The following is a 27,533-nucleotide window of genomic DNA, read 5'->3' on the forward strand; positions in this document are numbered from 1 at the left end:
ATATTATTAATATATATATTATATAATATATATATATATATATATATATATAATATATATCTGTGTATTTTAGAAATATATACATAATTTATTTTTACATGTATATAAATTAATATATTTTAATAATTTATAAATAATAATTAATTACTTATAAATTAAATTAATATATATAAATTTATATATATATAATATATATATATATATATATATATATATTATATATATATGGCAAATAATATTATTACATATATGTTTAATATAAATTAATATAATTTATAATAAATATAAATTAATAAATTTAAAATAACTTAAAAAAGATTTTAAAAAAATTTTAAAAATAATTAAAATATATTAAAATAATTTTAAAAAAAAAACAAGTGTAGGCGCCACCCCTAGTGACGACTTGCCCTACCTTTAAGGATAGGCGCCAACTAGGGTGGCGCCCATGAAGAAAATAGGGCAAAAAATGCCCATATTTGTAATTTTTTTGAAAACATGGGTATTTTGGATTTTTTTTTTAAAAATTGAATATTTAAAAATAAAAACTTCCAAGACATGCCTAGATTAACTGAAGACAAATATCCACGATCTTACCAAACAAGTATCCTATTTAAAGATATAAAACAATAAGTTCATCCACATTTTTTATCGTTGTATTTGAGCCACACACTACAACAAACAAGACCTTAGACAGTGCTTTTTTAGCCTTAGACAACGCTTTAAAGCGCTGTCTAAACCTCCGCTGCTAAAGGTTTAGACAGCGCTTTTTTAAATCTTAAAAGCGTTGTCTAAGCTCCACCCCCCACCCCACCCCCCCCCCCACCCCCCCCCCCCCCCCCCCCCCCCCCCCCTTAGACAGCGCTTTGGCCAAAAGCGCTTTATAAGACCCTCTTATTTTAAATTTTTTAGGTATACCTTAGACAACGCTTTTGAAAAGCGCTGTCTAAGCCCCACCCCCTTAGACAGCGCTTTGGCCAAAGCGCTTTCTAAGACCCTCCTATTTTAATTTTTTTAGGTATACCTTAGACAGCGCTTTTCAAAAAGCGCTGTCTAAGCCCCCCCTTAGACAGCGCTTTTGCCTAAGCGCTTTCTAATCCCCCCCTTAGACAGCGCTTTTTACCAGCAAAACCGTCAGCTTTCTCAATGAGATCATCAATGGAAACAGCACCTAATTGATCTTTATTTTCACCGAGCAGTGATGAAGAAGGATACATGTTAGTCCCCATCCCTAGACGCCTTCCCGTTTCCTTACCTATTGCGAGTTGATCACCTGAAAGTTTTTTTTGTAGCATGAGTATAGTTTGCATTATATAAAATCATTGACTCAATTTCAAATGACGGTGGTACTGTGATACAACGTACCAGTGATCATTTTGACACTAACGCCAAGATCAAGAGCTCTTCTGATTGTTTCTGCGCTATCATGTCTCGGAGGGTCAAAAAGAGGGAGAAGAGCAACAAACTCCCATGGTCCTCCTGCACTTTCCTTACTTCCCTCCGGTACTTCCTATATGAAAAAAAAACTTCGGTGCTAAGGAAAGAATACATGATAATTGACTTATCCGATTATGAAGAATTCGTAAGAGGGAAATAAACCTGTCTTGCAATCCCAAGAGAACGAAGTCCACGTTCTGCAAACTTGTCAATCATCGCATGAACCTTCCGTTCGATTTCTGCCTTGTTTTGTGCAAGATTGAGAATCTACACAGTATATGAGAAAAGTTTATCAATGATCGGTAGGTTGCGTGGTTCTTGAAAAGCGAGAATGAATTATGTATTACCTGCTCTGGTGCACCTTTGCTAACCCTGTGCATATTACCAGCACCATCAATGTATGTAAGGGCAGTTCTTTTATCAGTTGGATTAAACGGAAGGAAATGAACTTCTTTTATTCCAGCTCGTGCCTTGCGAAACCAAAGGACTATTAGTAGACTAACCAAATTTCAACTACACAACATGATGGAAAACAACTTTGAAGAGTCTGTACCTCCTTTGGGTCTGCCAACATTGAAACGATTGCGCAATCAATTGCATCTTGGTTCTCCATCCTTGATGCTCTTGCAGCCATAAGTACAACCAAATCCTTGCCAACACCTTTGGCAAAACCTGCCAGATATTCATGATTGTTAGGGGAAACAAAGTTAATATACATCCTGGTCAAAGATTGTTTCAGTCAGAATTCAAACTCGGGTTTTTCCGAATACTAATTGTCGCACCTCATGCTTTGGTAAGGACCCTGATCACTAACTAATTTTGACTGAGAATCTTCTTCAGTTAATGATCTCTTACTATCACAGGTTGAAGAGCATGGCCGGACTGACTTTGGATGTTATTACAGTGGAAGTTACGACGAGACAAAAGAGGTTATTGCATTTACTTTCCTTATAGTTTCATCTCATCAATTCAATATTCTCTAAACTTTTTCTCATATTTCACAGATAATAAAAATGGCCTCAGCCTCAGCAGCATCTCCATCTACAATCACTGTTGTAGGAAGCTCAGTCACCGGTTCCAAATCAAGGAACAACAGGAAGGGTCATAATGTGAAGTTCATCACAGCACTCAATTCTTTTAACGGATTGCAAGCTCAGCACAACACTGTGGCATCACTAGGAGTTCCTGTTTCCAGTGAACTAGCTTTCGCAAAAGTGAGGAGTTCAATATATAACGGAGGAAGAAGAAGTGGTAGAGGTGGTGGTGCGCTTGCTTCAAAATGCAATGCTGCAGGTGAGATTTTTCAGATTGCGGCTATTATGAATGGACTTACTCTTGTTGGTGTTGCTGTTGGATTATGCTCTTCTTCGAATTGAAGCTACTGTTGAAGAAGCTGAGTAAGAGTTTCTATTATATGCATGTAATGTAACGGAAGTTTATAATATCAGTTTTATTCTTGATGTGATGATGTTGAATTCAATTGCCGCAACAGAACCAAACACTGCAACGCAAGAGCCAGCGAGAACAAACTAACAGCATCCAGAACCGAAAAGAACTTCCAGGACTTCAAGCAATTTCTCTAATTTTTTTTTCAACCTCTTTCAGTACTTCCACAACCCTCTCCCACTGTCATGACGAAAACAGAACCATCGTGAACCACACCCTGCTTCAACATCATAACAGCCTTAGCCGATCGTTAAGCAGGTGCCTTTTAGAGAACCAAACAGCCCGGGCAGATAAAGAAGAAAAGCCTGTAGCCTCCGCGACGAAACTCCGAGTCGGTAAGTCTTCTTGATTTCGATCCACGATTTATTACTCCTTGACTCTGATCTTCCTATGCTTATGCATGATATATGAATGATCATGATTATGAGAATGCTGACACTGGGCAGACTGGGAGTTTGTAAAGGCTTTTTATGGAAGCTCATGATTCCTCAACACCGAGAACTCAACCAAATATTTTATGATAGATGTTGTCAAAGGAGGATCCTATCCAGTTTGATGGCCACAGCTTAGCCAACGGATGCTTTTGTAGGATTAATGAATCGTGCTAGCATAATTTTCGGGCACTCGTCTTAAACTCAATAGTTATTGACGTATGACAGAATTTGTTTGAGCAGTTTGAAAGCACAAAGAAAAAGGTTCTGCCCCTCTGTGGCTCATCTTGCCCCAGTTTGTTGGGACTTTGGAGATGTTCACCTTGAAAATGGGTTTGGAAAACTTTCCAGGAGACTACCTCGAGAGGGCTTACCCCAAGTGCTTGAAACTTGCAATGGTCCGAACTTGACTAACCAAATGTTGGAATGGTAGACTCTTGATTGACTGTCCTTTGGATAGCTGGACTTACCGAGCTCTGAGGTGGTTTGCCCCAGTCTAAGTCTTGAAGCAAATTACTCTTGGCTAACTGAGCCTTGGAGTGATTGGACTTACTGAGCTCTGAGGTGGCTTGCCCCGGTCTGATTCTTGAAGCAGATTACTCTTGACTAGATGACCCTTAGGGTGACTAGCTCGAATTAACTGATGCTCAAAGTGTTTGCCCCTGAATAGACTTCTTTCACTCCATCAAGTTCCTCAACTGTGTATTGGATTTCTTTGATGCTAAGTGTTGAATCGCAAATAAGATTGTTCATTCAAAAATGGTAATTTTAATTCCATGCTTATGCAAAAATTTGAAATCAAAGTTTATTGATATGAACGGGTGAAATACAGTGAACGAGTCGTTGATAAGAACACAATGGTGATCAAGTCATTCACAGTATACAAGTTGGTGCTATCAAATGATTAACAAAAATCGTTTGGAGTCAAGTTAACACAACCTTGTTATAGTATGCTTTCAAAATAAACCCTGCCTCAATTAGGTCTTTTAAGGGTTGTAACGTGGTCTGGTTCGCGGTTTCTTGAAACAAAGGATATAAGGCTCAAATTTGTTTTTACCCACCCCTTCTTCTTGATGATCTCCAATTCCTATATTCAGTTAATTCAATACACGCATTCGACTTCCAAGAGGGTTCGAAGGTGTGATGAGGATTCAAGACGAATTTTCTTGAAATGGCAGTCACCTTATTATTTTTTTTTGTTGAGGATTTTGGTGACCTCTTTTGATTGATTTATTTTATCCCTAATTTTGCCTGGACCGCTTCTCTGAAGCTTTTGGTCCATCGGGATGCCCTAACTTTTGCCTAAGTCATCTTGTGGTATTTGACTTAGCGAGCTTTTTTATATTTTTAAAGTTGTTGACTGCCACATTATTGGTGGATGAGGATCAACCAACACTAATTTTAGCTTTTCTTAACTTCTTCTTCTTCGACATTTCAACATGTGCACGGAGGATAACATGTGGTTGAACCCAATTGGAGGGTATACATATGGACGATCTTTTTGAAAGATCGAATGCACGATCAAACTATCTGAACACAACTACCCTGCCCCAGGTTAAGATTAAGGGTTTTAGATCCGAAATAAACACCAACTTCTAGGCTCAAAGTGGTTGTCTAGGGATTAACATCCTTATCACTCCAGTGTTTGGGGATTTGAAACAATGCCTTACATCATCGACAAGGTTTTACTCAAAAGCATACCACAACAATTTCAGGTGTTTTGTTTTCATCATCCTCCCTCCAATCTTTGTTAACACAACGGTTTGACAAACAAAAGTGAATGAGAGGAGTATTTTTGTTTTTTAACATAAATGAAAACGAGTGAATACGAATGGATCAATTCAAAAGATGCATAAACATTTCATTAATCTTACCAATTCAAATAAAACAACAATGTTTAAAAGCAAATACAACCAACATGCAAAGAAACTACAAAAGAAGTGTTGAAACAACCAAATGATTGCCAGCTTTAGGGAATTGATTTCTTCAAACTTGAAGATTGGGATCAACCAGCTTTTTGACATGATGATCTTCAAATTCTTTTCTTTTAATCTCATCGTTGAACGCAACCCTCTTGGATCCACTACTCACTTCTCCTTTTCTTTCATTGGTATAGGTCGTGACATTGGAAATCCAAGGCGGTATCTCAATGCTCTTACCAGGAAACAATGATAGCTCACTAGCCACATCCCTGACATCTTCCTTGTGGTACAAAACCTTGAGGGGTCTCAAGGGTCCTTTCCCTTTCTCATTATCTGGCCCAGAAATCAAGGTATATGTACCTGAGCCTTCCTCCTTGAGTGTTGGTGACCTTATGTCAATTAATCCTTGCAACTTGAGCTTAAAACTCATGCATTCCTCGATGGAGTGCCCCATTGTTCCAGTATGGTATTCGCACTTGATCTTCGGGTGATCTTCTTCAAAGACTAAACTCTTCTTGTTAATCAGTCCTCGTACCAAGGCTTTAGCGCACAGCAAGAATCTAGGTTATGTCCCAATGCCCCTTTATGGAATTCACACGTTGCATTTGGATTGTACCATGGTAGGTATGGTGACACGGGCGTGAGAGCTCGAGGGGTCACCAAAGCATTCTGGATCAGTAGCGGGTAGAGCTTGCTATATGGCACCGGAATAGAGTCATTGTGATCCTTGTTCCTCTTGTTCTGATTCTGATTTTTGTTTTGAACCTGGTTTTGGTGACTTTGAGGAGCAATAGCCAGAGGATGTTGATGATGACGCCTTGAGGGAGGTCCATATACTGGTAAATGAGGAGTTGCCACATAGCATTTCCCTTGACTTGGGGTAACACCAGATGGATGTGGCGTAGTAGCTCTCTTTGTTTGCAGCAGTGTATATTGGGTGACCCTCTCTTCCCAACAAGACTTGCAGCGTTTCCAAGACCCGTCTCATTTGGCTCTTCAAAAGATTGAGTTCCTCATTCAGTGCTTCTTGGCTTTTCCTTAGCTCGTCCATCATCTCCTGAGACATGGTTCTTTGTTCTAAACGCGTGTTAGGAATCACTTTGCTGATCACGGACAAAGGATGGATGAGTTTTTTTGGTATTTTGTCTGGAAAATGACATGCGTTATGATGAGATGCAAATGCAATGGAATGCGAATGAATGCAATGCAAGCCATGCACATTGTTTTTTCATACACGGGTTCAAAAGTATGAGGTACTGATGAATCTGATTGTTTTCCAAGAATAGGTTCTCACCGGGTAAGATCTAAGGTTTTGTTACAAAGGATTCCCAGAGTCATTGATTCACAAGAATGTTTGACGCTTACGGGAAATACTTTCCGGTCGTCAACTCCATCAAGGGAATCTATTCTGGGTGAGGTTCTCGTACCGACCCTTACGAAGTATTCACCTCGGGAGTCCGTACTACGCAACCATCGACTGGGTTCTAGACAGGATACTCAGAGTCATGGATTCAAAACTGTTTGACGCTTACGGAAATACTTTCCGGTCATCAACTCCATCTGGAGAATCTATTCTGAGCGAGGTTCTCGTATCGATCCTTACGAGGTATCCACCTCGGGAATCCATACCACGCAACCATCATTTCTAGTTGGCCAAAGGTTTAATGTTCTAAAAGGTCCTTAGAGTCATGGACCCCTTTGAAACATCGCCGCTTACGAGGTATACACCTCGGGCGACAATATTTGCAAAAGGATCTACTCTAAGTGAGGTTCTCGTACCGACTCTTACGAAGTATACACCTCGGGAGTCCGTACTACTCAACCATCGTCCTATCTTATGTTTTTTCACTCTAGACTCGGGTGTAGAGTCTTTCCCACATGGTTTGCAATCAAATACCCAAGTACCAACAATCGCAATAGAACCAATATACAACATATATCAATATAACAATAAAGATATTAAAAGCAATAAATAAGGGAAAAGCCATAAAATTAAACAAACAAAGGCACACAAACGTCCTAACTAGGCTTGACTCGCTTAGGGATTGGAAGTCCCCAGCAGAGTCGCCATCTGTCGCACCTCAAAAAATATGGGGATACGACTACAAAGCGAAGCGCGATCGCACGCTCGCAATGATGACTGAACAGAGTCGCCACCGAACTTTATTTATTCCTAAAAAGGAAAGGGAAATATCGATAAAACCCAAGACAAAAGAAAGGAAAGGATAAGATATGGTCATCGCAACCAATATCAGGGTTCGGGAGTCGATTACGCAAGGGGAAGGTATTAGCACCCCTCACGTCCGTTGTACTCAACGGGAACCATTAGGTTAGTTGTGTGCATTAATGTTAGTTTGAAATGTTAGGCTTTTCAATTTATTAGGTGGGAATGAAAGAATATAAGAGAGAAGAAATGTTTTTGGATTTTTTAACGAAGGACTAAACCTAAGTTTTTTATTAGTGGGCCTGACAAGATTTAAAAATCCTGCTCCTACGTATCTCAAAAGAGAAATCAAGGCTTACGTAGTTCTGGGTAGAAAAATGTTTGTTTGTTGGTCGATTTTAGCGAAAGCTATATTGTATTAATCGACGAAAACATTGTTTTACCCAAAACAGATGAGAGTGGACGCGTACCACACATCGAACGGATTTATAAATCTACATTCGGAAAAGCGTCATTATCTCTACTCAACAATCGTGGCCGAAACATTGTTTTGTATCACTTAAGACAAGATACCTTTCGTTTATGAAAAAGGTTTTTGATTAGTCGCACGGCGGCGAGAAAAGGAATTTGATTGGTTTGATGTATTTTGAGTGATGGCGAGAACTTGGATGAGCGAGATATACATCTCGAATCCTAGCCTCAGGAGTGCATGGTATACACCATGTTCCATTTCCATCTTTATTGAAAGAGTTTAAGATAGGAATTAAGTATTTTGGAATTTGATTGAGAAAGGGTTTGAAGAAACCGCATTAACAATTTTAGACGATGGCGAGAGTTAAGATTGGCGAGGCATACGTCTCGAATCTTAACCTCAGGAGTGCATGGTATACACCATGTTCCATTTCCATCTTTATTGAAAAAGGTTAAATAAGATTTAGGTATCTTAGATTTGATTGAGAAAGGGTTTGACGAAACCACATTGACAATTTTAGACGATGGCGAGAGTTAAGATTGGCGAGGCATACGTCTCGAATCTTAACCTCAGGAGTGCATGGTATACACCATGTTCCATTTCCACCTTTATTGGAAAAGTGTTAAATAAGAATTATGTATCTTGAGTTTTGTTGTAAAAATGACTTGACCTGGATCAAGTATTGATGGATGTTTTAAGAGAAATTTGAATGAGTGTTTGAGAGAAAACAAAGTGGATAAATTTGGATGATGGCGAGAACTAGGATTGGCGAGATATACATCTCGAATCCTAGTCTCAGGAGTGCGTGGTATACACCACGTTCCACTTCCATCTTTATTTAAAAGGTCTTAATTATGAATTAATATTTTTTGAGTTTTTATTAGTAAAAAATGGCTTGACGTTGAATCAAGCATTTAATGAAGGTTTGAAAACAATGGAATAAAATGAGAGGAAGAAATTGGTTGATTTGTTTATTGAGAAAATACATGACGTTGGATCGAGTCATATTTTTGCATTTTTGAAATGGTTGATTTTACTCTTGAGTTAGTATCTAACTAAATAGTCAAACAAATAAAGAAATAAAACAGTACAAGATCATTACACATCGGGGGAGTGGGGTAAGTGCGCCCCGAGTTAAAGAGGGGGAGACCCAAAGTGCCGACGGTACATTCCGGTAATCCAGGGGGAGTGGAGGTGTGCGGGCAAGTGGGGTCTGAGGTATGTGACATTTTGTCAAATGGGGATTCAAAATCATGAAATAATTAAATCGGGCCCAAACAACAAATGATGCGAAATATGAGTGTAAGTGCAAGAGAAACGGCTCATTGTAAGAAAGCCCAAGAGTAAGCTATGTGAGGTTGACGGCGATGCTTAAAAAGCAATCGACTTACAAGGGTGTGGAAAATGGGCTCGATATTGAATCGAGAAAAAAAATATGATTTTTATAGTTTTAAGATGGTTTTGCATGCATGATGAACTTAATAAAAAAAACATAGACATAAAAAATATTAAAAGAAACAAAATGCTAAAAGAAAATGAAATACTAAAAAATAAAATGCTAAAAGAAAATGAAATACTAAAAAAAGTGCTACATATGAGTATTGAACCCACTCCTCTTGAGACTATAGAAACCACCCCTCTCCACCAGGCCACTTACCAACTAATTGTTATTTTAATATTAATTTAAATATATAAATCAAAATAAATAAAATAAAAAAAGAATTAAAATGAAAAAAACTAATAAATAGAAAACTGTTGGTCTACCCTAATTATACCTAATTAAGCTAATCAAAATTAAAAAAACTAATTAATCAGATTAACTCCTAATTATGATCCTAAAAAATCTAATATTCTAAACTAATATTATTCTACTCTAAACCTAAATCTAATTTTAAATTTCTAATTATATCCTAAAAAATCTAATATTCTAAACCAATATTATTTTACTCTAAACCTAAATCTAATTTTAAATTTCTAATTATATCCTAAAAAATCTAATATTCTAAACCAACATTATTCTACTCTAAACCTAAAAATGCTTATGCAAATAAGCTACGAAAATAACTCAAGGTGAGAAGCGCTTATGCAAATAAGCTATGAAAACAAACCGTGGGTTTACGTTCACAATAACAACATCACGCTTCATATCAGAGCATCGCGCTCATCACCAGCTCAGTATCGCTCTCATGGAATCGCTCTCAACCACAACAAATTATACTGAAACAAAAATGGGGAGCTCACCTCCTTCAATCGGTTTGTTTTTGATTTTAAGATTCAAGTTTTCTGCTTTTCCGCCTCCAAGCTTTAGGGTTTTTTCCAATTCCTTTCCGCCTCCACTTCGTTTTTTTCGAATCCCCCTCTTACTGATTTCTTCTGCCTATTTATCTCTGCAGCTTAGGGTTTTCGGATTGGTACATGGGGTCCAAAGGTTCAATGGAGAAAGTTTTCAGAAGTGCTTTTAGGTGCTCAGCTGTTGATTGCTCTCTTTGATGCCTGGATTCGAAAACGGTAATGTGAACAGTGTACTTTCTTCTTGAATTTGTCTTAATTCCAAATTTGGGATTTTTTTGGATTCTTACTGCTTGGCTGGTTACTGATGTTACTGCAGTGAAAAAAATGTTGAAGATTCAAAGGCGGTTTCGGTTTCGGCTCCGGTTCAACAGTCTGATGGATGATAGGTTCAATTGTGTACTGGTTTGGATTTGTTGCTGCAGGAATTCCTCCAGTAAAATAATTATTGTTTAGATATAAATCGCGTAGTGATGGAAAGCCACCTTCAAAACGGATGAGTTCCCTTATGGTACCCAACAAATGATTGTTACCGGCATCCAAGTGGCGAAGGTTCTGTAGAGTGCCCAATTCTGGGGGTATTCTTCCCATCAAACGGTTTTCATGAAGATAAAGATAGCAAAGGTCGGGAAGATCTGCGAGCTCCTTGGGGATTTCACCCTTGAAATTATTGAAGCTTAGGTACAAATGCGTCAAACTTTTAAGTTCCCCGATTTCTGGAGGAATTGCATCCTGTAGTTTCTGTTGATTCTGTTGCAATTGGTGAGCCTTATGAGAATTCTGCTGTACTAAACTGAGGAAACATCCATTGCAGGTGACCCGGAAATACTAATATTGTTCGATGCGAATGACAACGGCGAAGCAGGTAATCTTAAATACAAGTCTCCATTAATGCTTGCACTTCTTCGCATAACCGTTTGTATTGGTTCAGCAAGTATCTCCCAGCATTGGTTCAAGTCTTCATTAAGCGAGCTTCGTTGACCTGAAGCTTCCCAATTCCTTGAAGTGGGTTTTTATATGCAAGAAAGAATGATCAAAATTAACACCCATTGTCCTTAAGACAGTTGAATCAGTCAAATCCCTATGCCAACGTGAAATCAGCAGCTTCATGCTTTGGTAAGGACCCTGATCACTAACTAATTTTGACTGAGAATCTTCTTCAGTTAATGATCTCTTACTATCACAGGTTGAAGAGCATGGCCGGACTGACTTTGGATGTTATTACAGTGGAAGTTACGACGAGCCAAAAGAGGTTATTGCATTTACTTTCCTTATAGTTTCATCTCATCAATTCAATATTTCTCTAAACTTTTTCTCATATTTCACAGATAATAAAAATGGCCTCAGCCTCAGCAGCATCTCCATCTACAATCACTGTTGTAGGAAGCTCAGTCACCGGTTCCAAATCAAGGAACAACAGGAAGGGTCATAATGTGAAGTTCATCACAGCACTCAATTCTTTTAACGGATTGCAAGCTCAGCACAGCACTGTGGCATCACTAGGAGTTCCTGTTTCCAGTGAACTAGCTTTCGCAAAAGTGAGGAGTTCAATATATAACGGAGGAAGAAGAAGTGGTAGAGGTGGTGGTGCGCTTGCTTCAAAATGCAATGCTGCAGGTGAGATTTTTCAGATTGCGGCTATTATGAATGGACTTACTCTTGTTGGTGTTGCTGTTGGATTATGCTCTTCTTCGAATTGAAGCTACTGTTGAAGAAGCTGAGTAAGAGTTTCTATTATATGCATGTAATGTAACGGAAGTTTATAATATCAGTTTTATTCTTGATGTGATGATGTTGAATTCAATTGCCGCAACAGAACCAAACACTGCAACGCAAGAGCCAGCGAGAACAAACTAACAGCATCCGGAACCGAAAAGAACTTCCAGGACTTCAAGCAATTTCTCTTAATTTTTTTTCAACCTCTTTCAGTACTTCCACAACCCTCTCCCACTGTCATGACGAAAACAGAACCATCGTGAACCACACCCTGCTTCAACATCATAACAGCCTTAGCCGATCGTTAAGCAGGTGCCTTTTAGAGAACCAAACAGCTCCGGGCAGATAAAGAAGGAAAAGCCTGTAGCCTCCGCGACGAAACTCCGAGTCGGTAAGTCTTCTTGATTTCGATCCACGATTTATTACTCCTTGACTCTGATCTTCCTATGCGCGTGTAAAACACAATTTGGTCTGGAACTTTCAATTTGGGTTTCGTTTCAATTCGACGAAGTCGCTTCAGGAATCCAATTTCGAGGTTGTTTCAGGTTCTTAGAATTGGAGGAAGCAGGAGGATTTGTGTGTTTCTTTTGCAGGTTATGGTTATGTTTGCTGTAATGACAATGCCGCCACTCACTTACGGCAATTTGAGTGATTCCAATTGGCTTGCTGCTGTTATACTATGTTTTTCTGTCATGGAAGTTTTGCAGGTAATTTTGATGTAGGACTAGTTTTGGTGCAGGAGCAGGTGATCTCGCGGAGCCGGTATCACTTCCGTTAAGGTTAAGGGAGTGCTGCAATATGGTTGAAAGTCTGACTTGCTTAACCCTACCAAACTCAGTGTTATTCAAACCAAGATTATGAGGTCCCATGATGGTTTGCGCCAATTGCCTCTTTTTGGATGAAGGAATCCCAAATGTATTCTGCTGTGGAGTTATAGTAATTCCTCCTTTAAATTTCAGCACTTCAAAAAAACGGGATCTCCAAATAAAGATGAAGTGAGAGAAGTTCAGTGTCCATTCCCTTGGGACGTGTTTGGTTCACCCATTTGAGATTACACTGAGAATGGATTATTGTGTTATTATTGGATTTTGTTTTTTTTTTCCTTTTTTTTTTTTGAGTGAGTGTGTTGGAGTTGTTGTAGGATATGGATGTGATGCATTGTTATGCTTAAATGTTAAATGAAATATATGTATGAAAATGAGTTTGGAAATGTTTGAAAGTTAAATATTATTGAATATTATGAAATGAGTATGTACTATTTTGATTTGAAATGCACTATGGATGGGAAATGGATCATGTTTGATTATAAAATGGATTTTTAGAAATAATACTAATCTAAATATCAATTTAAATAATAATAAAATCCGTAAAAAACCAAATTAAAATCAAATTAATTCATAATTTGCTAAAATTACTTTGATATCAATTCTAACATCTATTTGAAAATTAAAATCAATTAGAGTTTTGAATCATTAGTAAAAATAACAATTAAAATTAAATTGAAATTTGGGAATTAAACTTAATTTGAAATTAAAATCAAAAATTGAAAAATTCAAAAGTCAAATGATTAAAATCCATTTTATAGTCAAAAGCACCATGATCAAAAAGGCATAGACAATGATCAATGTGTAACAAAAATATGGAGTTGGGAATGAATGTATGCAAATGAATTTTTAGGCCAAGTGCCAAACAAAATAAAAAAATTCAGGACCAAAATCGGGGTATGACAGTTGCCCCTATTTAAGTATCTTCTACTAGAGAATATGAAGCAGGACACTCTTCATATGATCATAGTGGGAGATGGTTAAATACTAAGAAGACCCGGATTTTGATCCTGAATCCCTATGACATGGTGTGATATGATATGATATGCATGACATGATATGCGTGGATGCATGATTTTCTTTATTTGTGATTTTTAATTTTCTTCCCTGCTAGGGATATGGTGGACCCCTGACAGGAGATGCTACTAGACAGACCAACATGTGGGGAATACTGATGATCCACAGGGAGACAGACAAATGGGGTAAAAAACAACTTGCTGGGGAAACAGTCCTGCTGGAGAATCAGGCACACACTGGGGAGTATTCAAAGTGAGATTTGATAAACGACACTTAGAATACAAGGGATTTCGGTAGTAAATTCACACATGACTTACTAAACCCGAATAAAGGAAAAGATGCTACAACAAGTTCATATATGACCTGACAACACTGGGGAATAATCAAGGAGAAAAAACTCATCAGAACAGGTTCATGTATGACCTGACACCGGAATAAGGGTTCAGCTACAGGTTCATACATGATCTGAATGGTATTGAACAAACAGAGGAAAATCTTCAGAGCAGGTTCAAGTATGACCTGACACCGGAATAAGAGTTTAACTACAGGTTCATACATGACCTGAATGGTATTGAACAAACAGAGGAAAATCTTCAGAGCAGGTTCAAGTATGACCTGACCCCGGAATAAAAGGCTCAACAACAGGTTCATACATGACCTGAATAGTATTGAACAAAAATTGGAAAAACTCTTCAGAGCAGGTTCAAGTATGACCTGACACCGGAATAAAAGTTCAACAACAGGTTCATACATGACCTGAATAGTATTGAACAAAAATTGGAAAAACTCTTCAGAGCAGGTTCAAGTATGACCGGACCCCGGAATAAAAGCTCAACAACAGGTTCATACATGACCTGAATAGTATTGAACAAAAATTGGAAAAACTCTTCAGAGCAGGTTCAAGTATGACCGGACCCCGGAATAAAAGCTCAACAACAGGTTCATACATGACCTGAATAGTGTTGAACAAAAATTGGAAAAACTCTTCAGAGCAGGTTCAAGTATGACCTGACCCCGGAATAAAAGCTCAACAACAGGTTCATACATGACCTGAATAGTATTGAACAAAAATTGGAAAAACTCTTCAGAGCAGGTTCAAGTATGACCTGATACTGGAATGACAACAATTGGACTCTGACCGTAAGCAATGGACTACAACCACCCTTTAACGGATTTTGCCAACAACAATTGGACTTGAAAATGACCGTGAAAACCGGATGTTGGTTTAGGGATACCAAAGACAAGCTGGAATTAGAGGTCAAAGGATCTAGGATCGACAACAAGACCTGGGTCAATGCAAAATGAGCACGAAGTACATTTCGGCTATGCATGATTTGAATTTCCTTTTATGCATGATATATGAATGATCATGATTATGAGAATGCTGACACTGGGCAGACTGGGAGTTTGTAAAGGCTTTTTATGGAAGCTCATGATTCCTCAACACCGAGAACTCAACCAAATATTTTATGATAGATGTTGTCAAAGGAGGATCCTATCCAGTTTGATGGCCACAGCTTAGCCAACGGATGCTTTTGTAGGATTAATGAATCGTGCTAGCATAATTTTCGGGCACTCGTCTTAAACTCAATAGTTATTGACGTATGACAGAATTTGTTTGAGCAGTTTGAAAGCACAAAGAAAAAGGTTCTGCCCCTCTGTGGCTCATCTTGCCCCAGTTTGTTGGGACTTTGGAGATGTTCACCTTGAAAATGGGTTTGGAAACAACTTTCCAGGAGACTACCTCGAGAGGGCTTACCCCAAGTGCTTGAAACTTGCAATGGTCCGAACTTGACTAACCAAATGTTGGAATGGTAGACTCTTGATTGACTGTCCTTTGGATAGCTGGACTTACCGAGCTCTGAGGTGGTTTGCCCCAGTCTAAGTCTTGAAGCAAATTACTCTTGGCTAACTGAGCCTTGGAGTGATTGGACTTACTGAGCTCTGAGGTGGCTTGCCCCGGTCTGATTCTTGAAGCAGATTACTCTTGACTAGATGACCCTTAGGGTGACTAGCTCGAATTAACTGATGCTCAAAGTGATTTGCCCCTGAATAGACTTCTTTCACTCCATCAAGTTCCTCAACTGTGTATTGGATTTCTTTGATGCTAAGTGTTGAATCGCAAATAAGATTGTTCATTCAAAAATGGTAATTTTAATTCCATGCTTATGCAAAAATTTGAAATCAAAGTTTATTGATATGAACGGGTGAAATACAGTGAACGAGTCGTTGATAAGAACACAATGGTGATCAAGTCATTCACAGTATACAAGTTGGTGCTATCAAATGATTAACAAAAATCGTTTGGAGTCAAGTTAACACAACCTTGTTATAGTATGCTTTCAAAATAAACCCTGCCTCAATTAGGTCTTTTAAGGGTTGTAACGTGGTCTGGTTCGCGGTTTCTTGAAACAAAAGGATATAAGGCTCAAATTTGTTTTTACCCACCCCTTCTTCTTGATGATCTCCAATTCCTATATTCAGTTAATTCAATACACGCATTCGACTTCCAAGAGGGTTCGAAGGTGTGATGAGGATTCAAGACGAATTTTCTTGAAATGGCAGTCACCTTATTATTTTTTTTGTTGAGGATTTTGGTGACCTCTTTTGATTGATTTATTTTATCCCTAATTTTGCCTGGACCGCTTCTCTGAAGCTTTTGGTCCATCGGGATGCCCTAACTTTTGCCTAAGTCATCTTGTGGTATTTGACTTAGCGAGCTTTTTTATATTTTTAAAGTTGTTGACTGCCACATTATTGGTGGATGAGGATCAACCAACACTAATTTTAGCTTTTCTTAACTTCTTCGACATTTCAACATGTGCACGGAGGATAACATGTGGTTGAACCCAATTGGAGGGTATACATATGGACGATCTTTTTGAAAGATCGAATGCACGATCAAACTATCTGAACACAACTACCCTGCCCCAGGTTAAGATTAAGGGTTTTAGATCCGAAATAAACACCAACTTCTAGGCTCAAAGTGGTTGTCTAGGGATTAACATCCTTATCACTCCAGTGTTTGGGGATTTGAAACAATGCCTTACATCATCGACAAGGTTTTACTCAAAAGCATACCACAACAATTTCAGGTGTTTTGTTTTCATCATCCTCCCTCCAATCTTTGTTAACACAACGGTTTGACAAACAAAAGTGAATGAGAGGAGTATTTTTGTTTTTTAACATAAATGAAAAACGAGTGAATACGAATGGATCAATTCAAAAGATGCATAAACATTTCATTAATCTTACCAATTCAAATAAAACAACAATGTTTAAAAGCAAATAACAACCAACATGCAAAGAAACTACAAAAGAAGTGTTGAAACAACCAAATGATTGCCAGCTTTAGGGAATTGATTTCTTCAAACTTGAAGATTGGGATCAACCAGCTTTTTGACATGATGATCTTCAAATTCTTTTCTTTTAATCTCATCGTTGAACGCAACCCTCTTGGATCCACTACTCACTTCTCCTTTTCTTTCATTGGTATAGGTCGTGACATTGGAAATCCAAGGCGGTATCTCAATGCTCTTACCAGGAAACAATGATAGCTCACTAGCCACATCCCTGACATCTTCCTTGTGGTACAAAACCTTGAGGGGTCTCAAGGGTCCTTTCCCTTTCTCATTATCTGGCCCAGAAATCAAGGTATATGTACCTGAGCCTTCCTCCTTGAGTGTTGGTGACCTTATGTCAATTAATCCTTGCAACTTGAGCTTAAAACTCATGCATTCCTCGATGGAGTGCCCCATTGTTCCAGTATGGTATTCGCACTTGATCTTCGGGTGATCTTCTTCAAAGACTAAACTCTTCTTGTTAATCAGTCCTCGTACCAAGGCTTTTAGCGCACAGCAAGAATCTAGGTTATGTCCCAATGCCCCTTTATGGAATTCACACGTTGCATTTGGATTGTACCATGGTAGGTATGGTGACACGGGCGTGAGAGCTCGAGGGGTCACCAAAGCATTCTGGATCAGTAGCGGGTAGAGCTTGCTATATGGCACCGGAATAGAGTCATTGTGATCCTTGTTCCTCTTGTTCTGATTCTGATTTTTGTTTTGAACCTGGTTTTGGTGACTTTGAGGAGCAATAGCCAGAGGATGTTGATGATGACGCCTTGAGGGAGGTCCATATACTGGTAAATGAGGAGTTGCCACATAGCATTTCCCTTGACTTGGGGTAACACCAGATGGATGTGGCGTAGTAGCTCTCTTTGTTTGCAGCAGTGTATATTGGGTGACCCTCTCTTCCCAACAAGACTTGCAGCGTTTCCAAGACCCGTCTCATTTGGCTCTTCAAAAGATTGAGTTCCTCATTCAGTGCTTCTTGGCTTTTCCTTAGCTCGTCCATCATCTCCTGAGACATGGTTCTTTGTTCTAAACGCGTGTTAGGAATCACTTTGCTGATCACGGACAAAGGATGGATGAGTTTTTTTGGTATTTTGTCTGGAAAATGACATGCGTTATGATGAGATGCAAATGCAATGGAATGCGAATGAATGCAATGCAAGCCATGCACATTTGTTTTTTCATACACGGGTTCAAAAGTATGAGGTACTGATGAATCTGATTGTTTTCCAAGAATAGGTTCTCACCGGGTAAGATCTAAGGTTTTGTTACAAAGGATTCCCAGAGTCATTGATTCACAAGAATGTTTGACGCTTACGGGAAATACTTTCCGGTCGTCAACTCCATCAAGGGAATCTATTCTGGGTGAGGTTCTCGTACCGACCCTTACGAAGTATTCACCTCGGGAGTCCGTACTACGCAACCATCGACTGGGTTCTAGACAGGATACTCAGAGTCATGGATTCAAAAGACTGTTTGACGCTTACGGAAAATACTTTCCGGTCATCAACTCCATCTGGAGAATCTATTCTGAGCGAGGTTCTCGTATCGATCCTTACGAGGTATCCACCTCGGGAATCCATACCACGCAACCATCATTTCTAGTTGGCCAAAGGTTTAATGTTCTAAAAGGTCCTTAGAGTCATGGACCCCTTTGAAACATCGCCGCTTACGAGGTATACACCTCGGGCGACAATATTTGCAAAAGGATCTACTCTAAGTGAGGTTCTCGTACCGACTCTTACGAAGTATACACCTCGGGAGTCCGTACTACTCAACCATCGTCCTATCTTATGTTTTTTCACTCTAGACTCGGGTGTAGAGTCTTTCCCACATGGTTTGCAATCAAATACCCAAGTACCAACAATCGCAATAGAACCAATATACAACATATATCAATATAACAATAAAGATATTAAAAGCAATAAATAAGGGAAAAGCCATAAAATTAAACAAACAAAGGCACACAAACGTCCTAACTAGGCTTGACTCGCTTAGGGATTTGGAAGTCCCCAGCAGAGTCGCCATCTGTCGCACCTCAAAAAAATATGGGGATACGACTACAAAGCGAAGCGCGATCGCACGCTCGCAATGATGACTGAACAGAGTCGCCACCGAACTTTATTTATTCCTAAAAAGGAAAGGGGAAATATCGATAAAACCCAAGACAAAAGAAAGGATAAGATATGGTCATCGCAACCAATATCAGGGTTCGGGAGTCGATTACGCAAGGGGAAGGTATTAGCACCCCTCACGTCCGTTGTACTCAACGGGAACCATTAGGTTAGTTGTGTGCATTAATGTTAGTTTGAAATGTTAGGCTTTTCAATTTATTAGGTGGGAATGAAAGAATATAAGAGAGAAGAAATGTTTTTGGATTTTTTAACGAAGGACTAAACCTAAGTTTTTTATTAGTGGGCCTGACAAGATTTAAAAATCCTGCTCCTACGTATCTCAAAAGAGAAATCAAGGCTTACGTAGTTCTGGGTAGAAAAATGTTTGTTTGTTGGTCGATTTTAGCGAAAGCTATATTGTATTAATCGACGAAAACATTGTTTTACCCAAAACAGATGAGGAGTGGACGCGTACCACACATCGAACGGATTTATAAATCTACATTCGGAAAAGCGTCATTATCTCTACTCAACAATCGTGGCCGAAACATTGTTTTGTATCACTTAAGACAAGATACCTTTCGTTTATGAAAAAGGTTTTTGATTAGTCGCACGGCGGCGAGAAAAGGAATTTGATTGGTTTGATGTATTTTGAGTGATGGCGAGAACTTGGATGAGCGAGATATACATCTCGAATCCTAGCCTCAGGAGTGCATGGTATACACCATGTTCCATTTCCATCTTTATTGAAAGAGTTTAAGATAGGAATTAAGTATTTTGGAATTTGATTGAGAAAGGGTTTGAAGAAACCGCATTAACAATTTTAGACGATGGCGAGAGTTAAGATTGGCGAGGCATACGTCTCGAATCTTAACCTCAGGAGTGCATGGTATACACCATGTTCCATTTCCATCTTTATTGAAAAAGGTTAAATAAGATTTAGGTATCTTAGATTTGATTGAGAAAGGGTTTGACGAAACCACATTGACAATTTTAGACGATGGCGAGAGTTAAGATTGGCGAGGCATACGTCTCGAATCTTAACCTCAGGAGTGCATGGTATACACCATGTTCCATTTCCACCTTTATTGGAAAAGTGTTAAATAAGAATTATGTATCTTGAGTTTTGTTGTAAAAATGACTTGACCTGGATCAAGTATTGATGGATGTTTTAAGAGAAATTTGAATGAGTGTTTGAGAGAAAACAAAGTGGATAAATTTGGATGATGGCGAGAACTAGGATTGGCGAGATATACATCTCGAATCCTAGTCTCAGGAGTGCGTGGTATACACCACGTTCCACTTCCATCTTTATTTAAAAGGTCTTAATTATGAATTAATATTTTTTGAGTTTTTATTAGTAAAAAATGGCTTGACGTTGAATCAAGCATTTAATGAAGGTTTGAAAACAATGGAATAAAATGAGAGGAAGAAATTGGTTGATTTGTTTATTGAGAAAATACATGACGTTGGATCGAGTCATATTTTTGCATTTTTGAAATGGTTGATTTTACTCTTGAGTTAGTATCTAACTAAATAGTCAAACAAATAAAGAAATAAAACAGTACAAGATCATTACACATCGGGGGAGTGGGGTACATTTTGTCAAATGGGGATTCAAAATCATGAAATAATTAAATCGGGCCCAAACAACAAATGATGCGAAATATGAGTGTAAGTGCAAGAGAAACGGCTCATTGTAAGAAAGCCCAAGAGTAAGCTATGTGAGGTTGACGGCGATGCTTAAAAAGCAATCGACTTACAAGGGTGTGGAAAATGGGCTCGATATTGAATCGAGAAAAAATATGATTTTTATAGTTTTAAGATGGTTTTGCATGCATGATGAACTTAATAAAAAAAACATAGACATAAAAAATATTAAAAGAAACAAAATGCTAAAAGAAAATGAAATACTAAAAAAATAAAATGCTAAAAGAAAATGAAATACTAAAAAAAGTGCTACATATGAGTATTGAACCCACTCCTCTTGAGACTATAGAAACCACCCCTCTCCACCAGGCCACTTACCAACTAATTGTTATTTTAATATTAATTTAAATATATAAATCAAAATAAATAAAATAAAAAAAGAATTAAAATGAAAAAAACTAATAAATAGAAAACTGTTGGTCTACCCTAATTATACCTAATTAAGCTAATCAAAATTAAAAAAACTAATTAATCAGATTAACTCCTAATTATGATCCTAAAAAATCTAATATTCTAAACTAATATTATTCTACTCTAAACCTAAATCTAATTTTAAATTTCTAATTATATCCTAAAAAATCTAATATTCTAAACCAATATTATTTTACTCTAAACCTAAATCTAATTTTAAATTTCTAATTATATCCTAAAAAATCTAATATTCTAAACCAACATTATTCTACTCTAAACCTAAAAATGCTTATGCAAATAAGCTACGAAAATAACTCAAGGTGAGAAGCGCTTATGCAAATAAGCTATGAAAACAAACCGTGGGTTTACGTTCACAATAACAACATCACGCTTCATATCAGAGCATCGCGCTCATCACCAGCTCAGTATCGCTCTCATGGAATCGCTCTCAACCACAACAAATTATACTGAAACAAAAATGGGGAGCTCACCTCCTTCAATCGGTTTGTTTTTTGATTTTAAGATTCAAGTTTTCTGCTTTTCCGCCTCCAAGCTTTAGGGTTTTTTCCAATTCCTTTCCGCCTCCACTTCGTTTTTTTCGAATCCCCCTCTTACTGATTTCTTCTGCCTATTTATCTCTGCAGCTTAGGGTTTTCGGATTGGTACATGGGGTCCAAAGGTTCAATGGAGAAAGTTTTCAGAAGTGCTTTTAGGTGCTCAGCTGTTGATTGCTCTCTTTGATGCCTGGATTCGAAAACGGTAATGTGAACAGTGTACTTTCTTCTTGAATTTGTCTTAATTCCAAATTTGGGATTTTTTTGGATTCTTACTGCTTGGCTGGTTACTGATGTTACTGCAGTGAAAAAAATGTTGAAGATTCAAAGGCGGTTTCGGTTTCGGCTCCGGTTCAACAGTCTGATGGATGATAGGTTCAATTGTGTACTGGTTTGGATTTGTTGCTGCAGGAATTCCTCCAGTAAAATAATTATTGTTTAGATATAAATCGCGTAGTGATGGAAAGCCACCTTCAAAACGGATGAGTTCCCTTATGGTACCCAACAAATGATTGTTACCGGCATCCAAGTGGCGAAGGTTCTGTAGAGTGCCCAATTCTGGGGGTATTCTTCCCATCAAACGGTTTTCATGAAGATAAAGATAGCAAAGGTCGGGAAGATCTGCGAGCTCCTTGGGGATTTCACCCTTGAAATTATTGAAGCTTAGGTACAAATGCGTCAAACTTTTAAGTTCCCCGATTTCTGGAGGAATTGCATCCTGTAGTTTCTGTTGATTCTGTTGCAATTGGTGAGCCTTATGAGAATTCTGCTGTACTAAACTGAGGAAACATCCATTGCAGGTGACCCGGAAATACTAATATTGTTCGATGCGAATGACAACGGCGAAGCAGGTAATCTTAAATACAAGTCTCCATTAATGCTTGCACTTCTTCGCATAACCGTTTGTATTGGTTCAGCAAGTATCTCCCAGCATTGGTTCAAGTCTTCATTAAGCGAGCTTCGTTGACCTGAAGCTTCCCAATTCCTTGAAGTGGGTTTTTATATGCAAGAAAGAATGATCAAAATTAACACCCATTGTCCTTAAGACAGTTGAATCAGTCAAATCCCTATGCCAACGTGAAATCAGCAGCTTCATGCTTTGGTAAGGACCCTGATCACTAACTAATTTTGACTGAGAATCTTCTTCAGTTAATGATCTCTTACTATCACAGGTTGAAGAGCATGGCCGGACTGACTTTGGATGTTATTACAGTGGAAGTTACGACGAGCCAAAAGAGGTTATTGCATTTACTTTCCTTATAGTTTCATCTCATCAATTCAATATTTCTCTAAACTTTTTCTCATATTTCACAGATAATAAAAATGGCCTCAGCCTCAGCAGCATCTCCATCTACAATCACTGTTGTAGGAAGCTCAGTCACCGGTTCCAAATCAAGGAACAACAGGAAGGGTCATAATGTGAAGTTCATCACAACACTCAATTCTTTTAACGGATTGCAAGCTCAGCACAGCACTGTGGCATCACTAGGAGTTCCTGTTTCCAGTGAACTAGCTTTCGCAAAAGTGAGGAGTTCAATATATAACGGAGGAAGAAGAAGTGGTAGAGGTGGTGGTGCGCTTGCTTCAAAATGCAATGCTGCAGGTGAGATTTTTCAGATTGCGGCTATTATGAATGGACTTACTCTTGTTGGTGTTGCTGTTGGATTATGCTCTTCTTCGAATTGAAGCTACTGTTGAAGAAGCTGAGTAAGAGTTTCTATTATATGCATGTAATGTAACGGAAGTTTATAATATCAGTTTTATTCTTGATGTGATGATGTTGAATTCAATTGCCGCAACAGAACCAAACACTGCAACGCAAGAGCCAGCGAGAACAAACTAACAGCATCCGGAACCGAAAAGAACTTCCAGGACTTCAAGCAATTTCTCTAATTTTTTTTTCAACCTCTTTCAGTACTTCCACAACCCTCTCCCACTGTCATGACGAAAACAGAACCATCGTGAACCACACCCTGCTTCAACATCATAACAGCCTTAGCCGATCGTTAAGCAGGTGCCTTTTAGAGAACCAAACAGCTCCGGGCAGATAAAGAAGGAAAAGCCTGTAGCCTCCGCGACGAAACTCCGAGTCGGTAAGTCTTCTTGATTTCGATCCACGATTTATTACTCCTTGACTCTGATCTTCCTATGCGCGTGTAAAACACAATTTGGTCTGGAACTTTCAATTTGGGTTTCGTTTCAATTCGACGAAGTCGCTTCAGGAATCCAATTTCGAGGTTGTTTCAGGTTCTTAGAATTGGAGGAAGCAGGAGGATTTGTGTGTTTCTTTTGCAGGTTATGGTTATGTTTGCTGTAATGACAATGCCGACACTCACTTACGGCAATTTGAGTGATTCCAATTGGCTTGCTGCTGTTATACTATGTTTTTCTGTCATGGAAGTTTTGCAGGTAATTTTGATGTAGGACTAGTTTTGGTGCAGGAGCAGGTGATCTCGCGGAGCCGGTATCACTTCCGTTAAGGTTAAGGGAGTGCTGCAATATGGTTGAAAGTCTGACTTGCTTAACCCTACCAAACTCAGTGTTATTCAAACCAAGATTATGAGGTCCCATGATGGTTTGCGCCAATTGCCTCTTTTTGGATGAAGGAATCCCAAATGTATTCTGCTGTGGAGTTATAGTAATTCCTCCTTTAAATTTCAGCACTTCAAAAAAACGGGATCTCCAAATAAAGATGAAGTGAGAGAAGTTCAGTGTCCATTCCCTTGGGACGTGTTTGGTTCACCCATTTGAGATTACACTGAGAATGGATTATTGTGTTATTATTGGATTTTGTTTTTTTTCCTTTTTTTTTTTTGAGTGAGTGTGTTGGAGTTGTTGTAGGATATGGATGTGATGCATTGTTATGCTTAAATGTTAAATGAAAATATATGTATGAAAATGAGTTTGGAAATGTTTGAAAGTTAAATATTATTGAATATTATGAAATGAGTATGTACTATTTTGATTTGAAATGCACTATGGATGGGAAATGGATCATGTTTGATTATAAAATGGATTTTTAGAAATAATACTAATCTAAATATCAATTTAAATAATAATAAAAATCCGTAAAAAACCAAATTAAAATCAAATTAATTCATAATTTGCTAAAATTACTTTGATATCAATTCTAACATCTATTTGAAAATTAAAATCAATTAGAGTTTTGAATCATTAGTAAAAATAACAATTAAAATTAAATTGAAATTTGGGAATTAAACTTAATTTGAAATTAAAATCAAAAATTGAAAAATTCAAAAGTCAAATGATTAAAATCCATTTTATAGTCAAAAGCACCATGATCAAAAAGGCATAGACAATGATCAATGTGTAACAAAAATATGGAGTTGGGAATGAATGTATGCAAATGAATTTTTAGGCCAAGTGCCAAACAAAATAAAAAAATTCAGGACCAAAATCGGGGTATGACACTAATATTTATCTGTTTGTATACTTTTGACAAAAAAAGAAACTTATGTCTCAAGTAATTGCGATGTTCTATTTTATCTTTAGAAAGAATAAGATTAAAACCTCAATCATTTCCTTGTCCACTGTAAGCTTGTTAAGAGTTAATGTGCCTGTTTTGTCACTGCATAACACATCCATTCCGGCCATTTCTTCAATAACAGTCATTCTCTTTGTTATAGCACCCTGCAACAATGATGCATATGATCAAAACTTGACAACATCTTTAAAAAGCTACTGAAATGTTGGAATAATCAATGTACTAATTGCAAACCTGCTGAGATAACTTATGTGAGCCAATAGCCATTGTAACTGAAAGAACAGTTGGCATTGCAATAGGGATTCCTCCAATTAGTAGCACTAGAAGGTTATCAATACCGTTTCTGTAACCATATCCGTGGACGCCGTATATTACAATGATTTCAATAATCATTCCAATAGCAATTGAACAGATGCAGAAATTTCCAATAGATGTCAAAACCTGTAATAATATTTGTCACGCAGTGAGCATTACTATCACAACATTCGGTGATGTCAAATAGTGGCTATAACAATGTAAGTATAGTGGAATTTGAACAAATCGCTTTTGTCTGCGATACATTATTTAGTATATTATGTACCTGTTGGAAATGTCCAACGTGTGTTGTGTTTTCGACGAGATGAGCTGCCTTTCCGAAAAATGTGTGAACTCCAGTTGCTATGACTACGGCTTCAATTTCTCCTTGCTTGCAAGTTGAACCAGAATATACTCCTTCTCCGGGATGTTTAGTCACAGGGAGTGACTCTCCGGTAAGAGCAGACTAAAAGTACAAACAGCAAAAACATAACTTCAATTACAAGAAATCTAGAATCTGATATCAACATCAATAAACTCGTGGAAGATATTATTCGTTGTGACGCTTGAATCATGCATCAGTAATTTCAAAGTACTTTATAGATTTTACCTGATCAATCTTCAAAGGGTCACCTTCAAGGAGACGTGCGTCGGCAGGAATGATGTCCCCTAGCTTGATGCTAACTATGTCTCCAGGGACCAATACCGAAGCATCTTCTTCGCTCCATTTTCCGTCACGAAGTACCTATTAATCAAATATAATTTGAAATCAAAGAAACTATGAGCAAGACAAGATAACAAAGAGATTATAAGAGAAGAAGAAGAAGAACCTTTGCTTTTGGAGCCAATCTTGCCATAAGGGCAGCAGCTGCATTACCAGCATTATTTTCTTCTATGAAACTTATGGTTGAGTTTATAATTAGCAAAATAATTATGCCAACAAAATCTTGATAATCTTCTCGCTTTCCCTGCATAATCAAAGCGTTGTTATATTAAACCGGTTGATATTAAAAACCATTGTTTTAAAACCAGGACCGAAGATCTAGCGGTGAGACTTCTAGATAATGGTTCAATAAGTTGAAACACACTGATTGAACCAGCAGACGGACTAATCGGTTCTTAGTTCAACCAGTTAAACTGGACGGTCTGGTTTTAAAAACACTAGTTGAAAGTTCAAACATGACTTTTCACCTTAACAAACTTCTACCACCAAAATCTTTCTTGTATGTATTCCATAATCCTTTTGTAAAATGAATAACATTTGTAACTTTCAAATCAAGTTAACCAAAGGTTATAAGAGTACAGTTTCATAGTTATTCTAATTTTGTATGATTTGAAATAATGAAAACCATTGAGAAATAACAAAACAAACAAAAAAAGGAAGAGACTTACCCCTCCATGTGCCATAGCAATGGCCATGAGAGCAGCAGCTTCCATAACCCATGACAAAGGATTCCACATAAACCCTAAAAACTTCAGTATTTTACTTTCCTGTACAAGAAGTTAAAGTTACATAACAATTTGGTAAGAAACTATATAAGCACTTAAGTCAGGATTCTAACCTTTTTTTCTTCAAGTTTATTGTATCCAAACATGTCAAGCCTCTCTTGTACTTCCTCAGAGGTTAAACCTTCTTTTGTGCATTTTAGATTATCAAATACCTCCTCAATAGGAATGTTCTCCTATACATACAACAAATTCCAAATTTATCAAATGTCTAATACTTCTGATGGAAGGTGTGTATAGTGTCTGACACGTCTCAGTGTTTCACATCGACGCAATACAGACACAGACACATGTATCAGTGTCATGTTTTGACATACCAAATCAACAGCTTCCTTTATAACAGCATCAAGAGACATAGTCCCTTCCACCAT

At 37.9% G+C, this 27,533-nt stretch overlaps 4 pseudogenes; 3 read left to right on the top strand and 1 right to left on the bottom strand.

Moving 5' to 3' along the window:
* Positions 1–71: 71 nt before the first annotated feature.
* On the bottom strand, positions 72–27,533 carry LOC127076454 (plasma membrane ATPase 1-like; annotated as a pseudogene).
* LOC127076456 (cytochrome b6-f complex subunit 7, chloroplastic-like) lies at positions 2,411–2,835 on the top strand (annotated as a pseudogene).
* Positions 11,410–11,883, top strand: LOC127076455 (cytochrome b6-f complex subunit 7, chloroplastic-like; annotated as a pseudogene).
* LOC127076457 (cytochrome b6-f complex subunit 7, chloroplastic-like) lies at positions 23,095–23,568 on the top strand (annotated as a pseudogene).

Source organism: Lathyrus oleraceus, chromosome 4 (genome assembly GCF_024323335.1).
Source record: "Lathyrus oleraceus cultivar Zhongwan6 chromosome 4, CAAS_Psat_ZW6_1.0, whole genome shotgun sequence".
Taxonomy (NCBI): domain Eukaryota; kingdom Viridiplantae; phylum Streptophyta; class Magnoliopsida; order Fabales; family Fabaceae; genus Lathyrus; species Lathyrus oleraceus.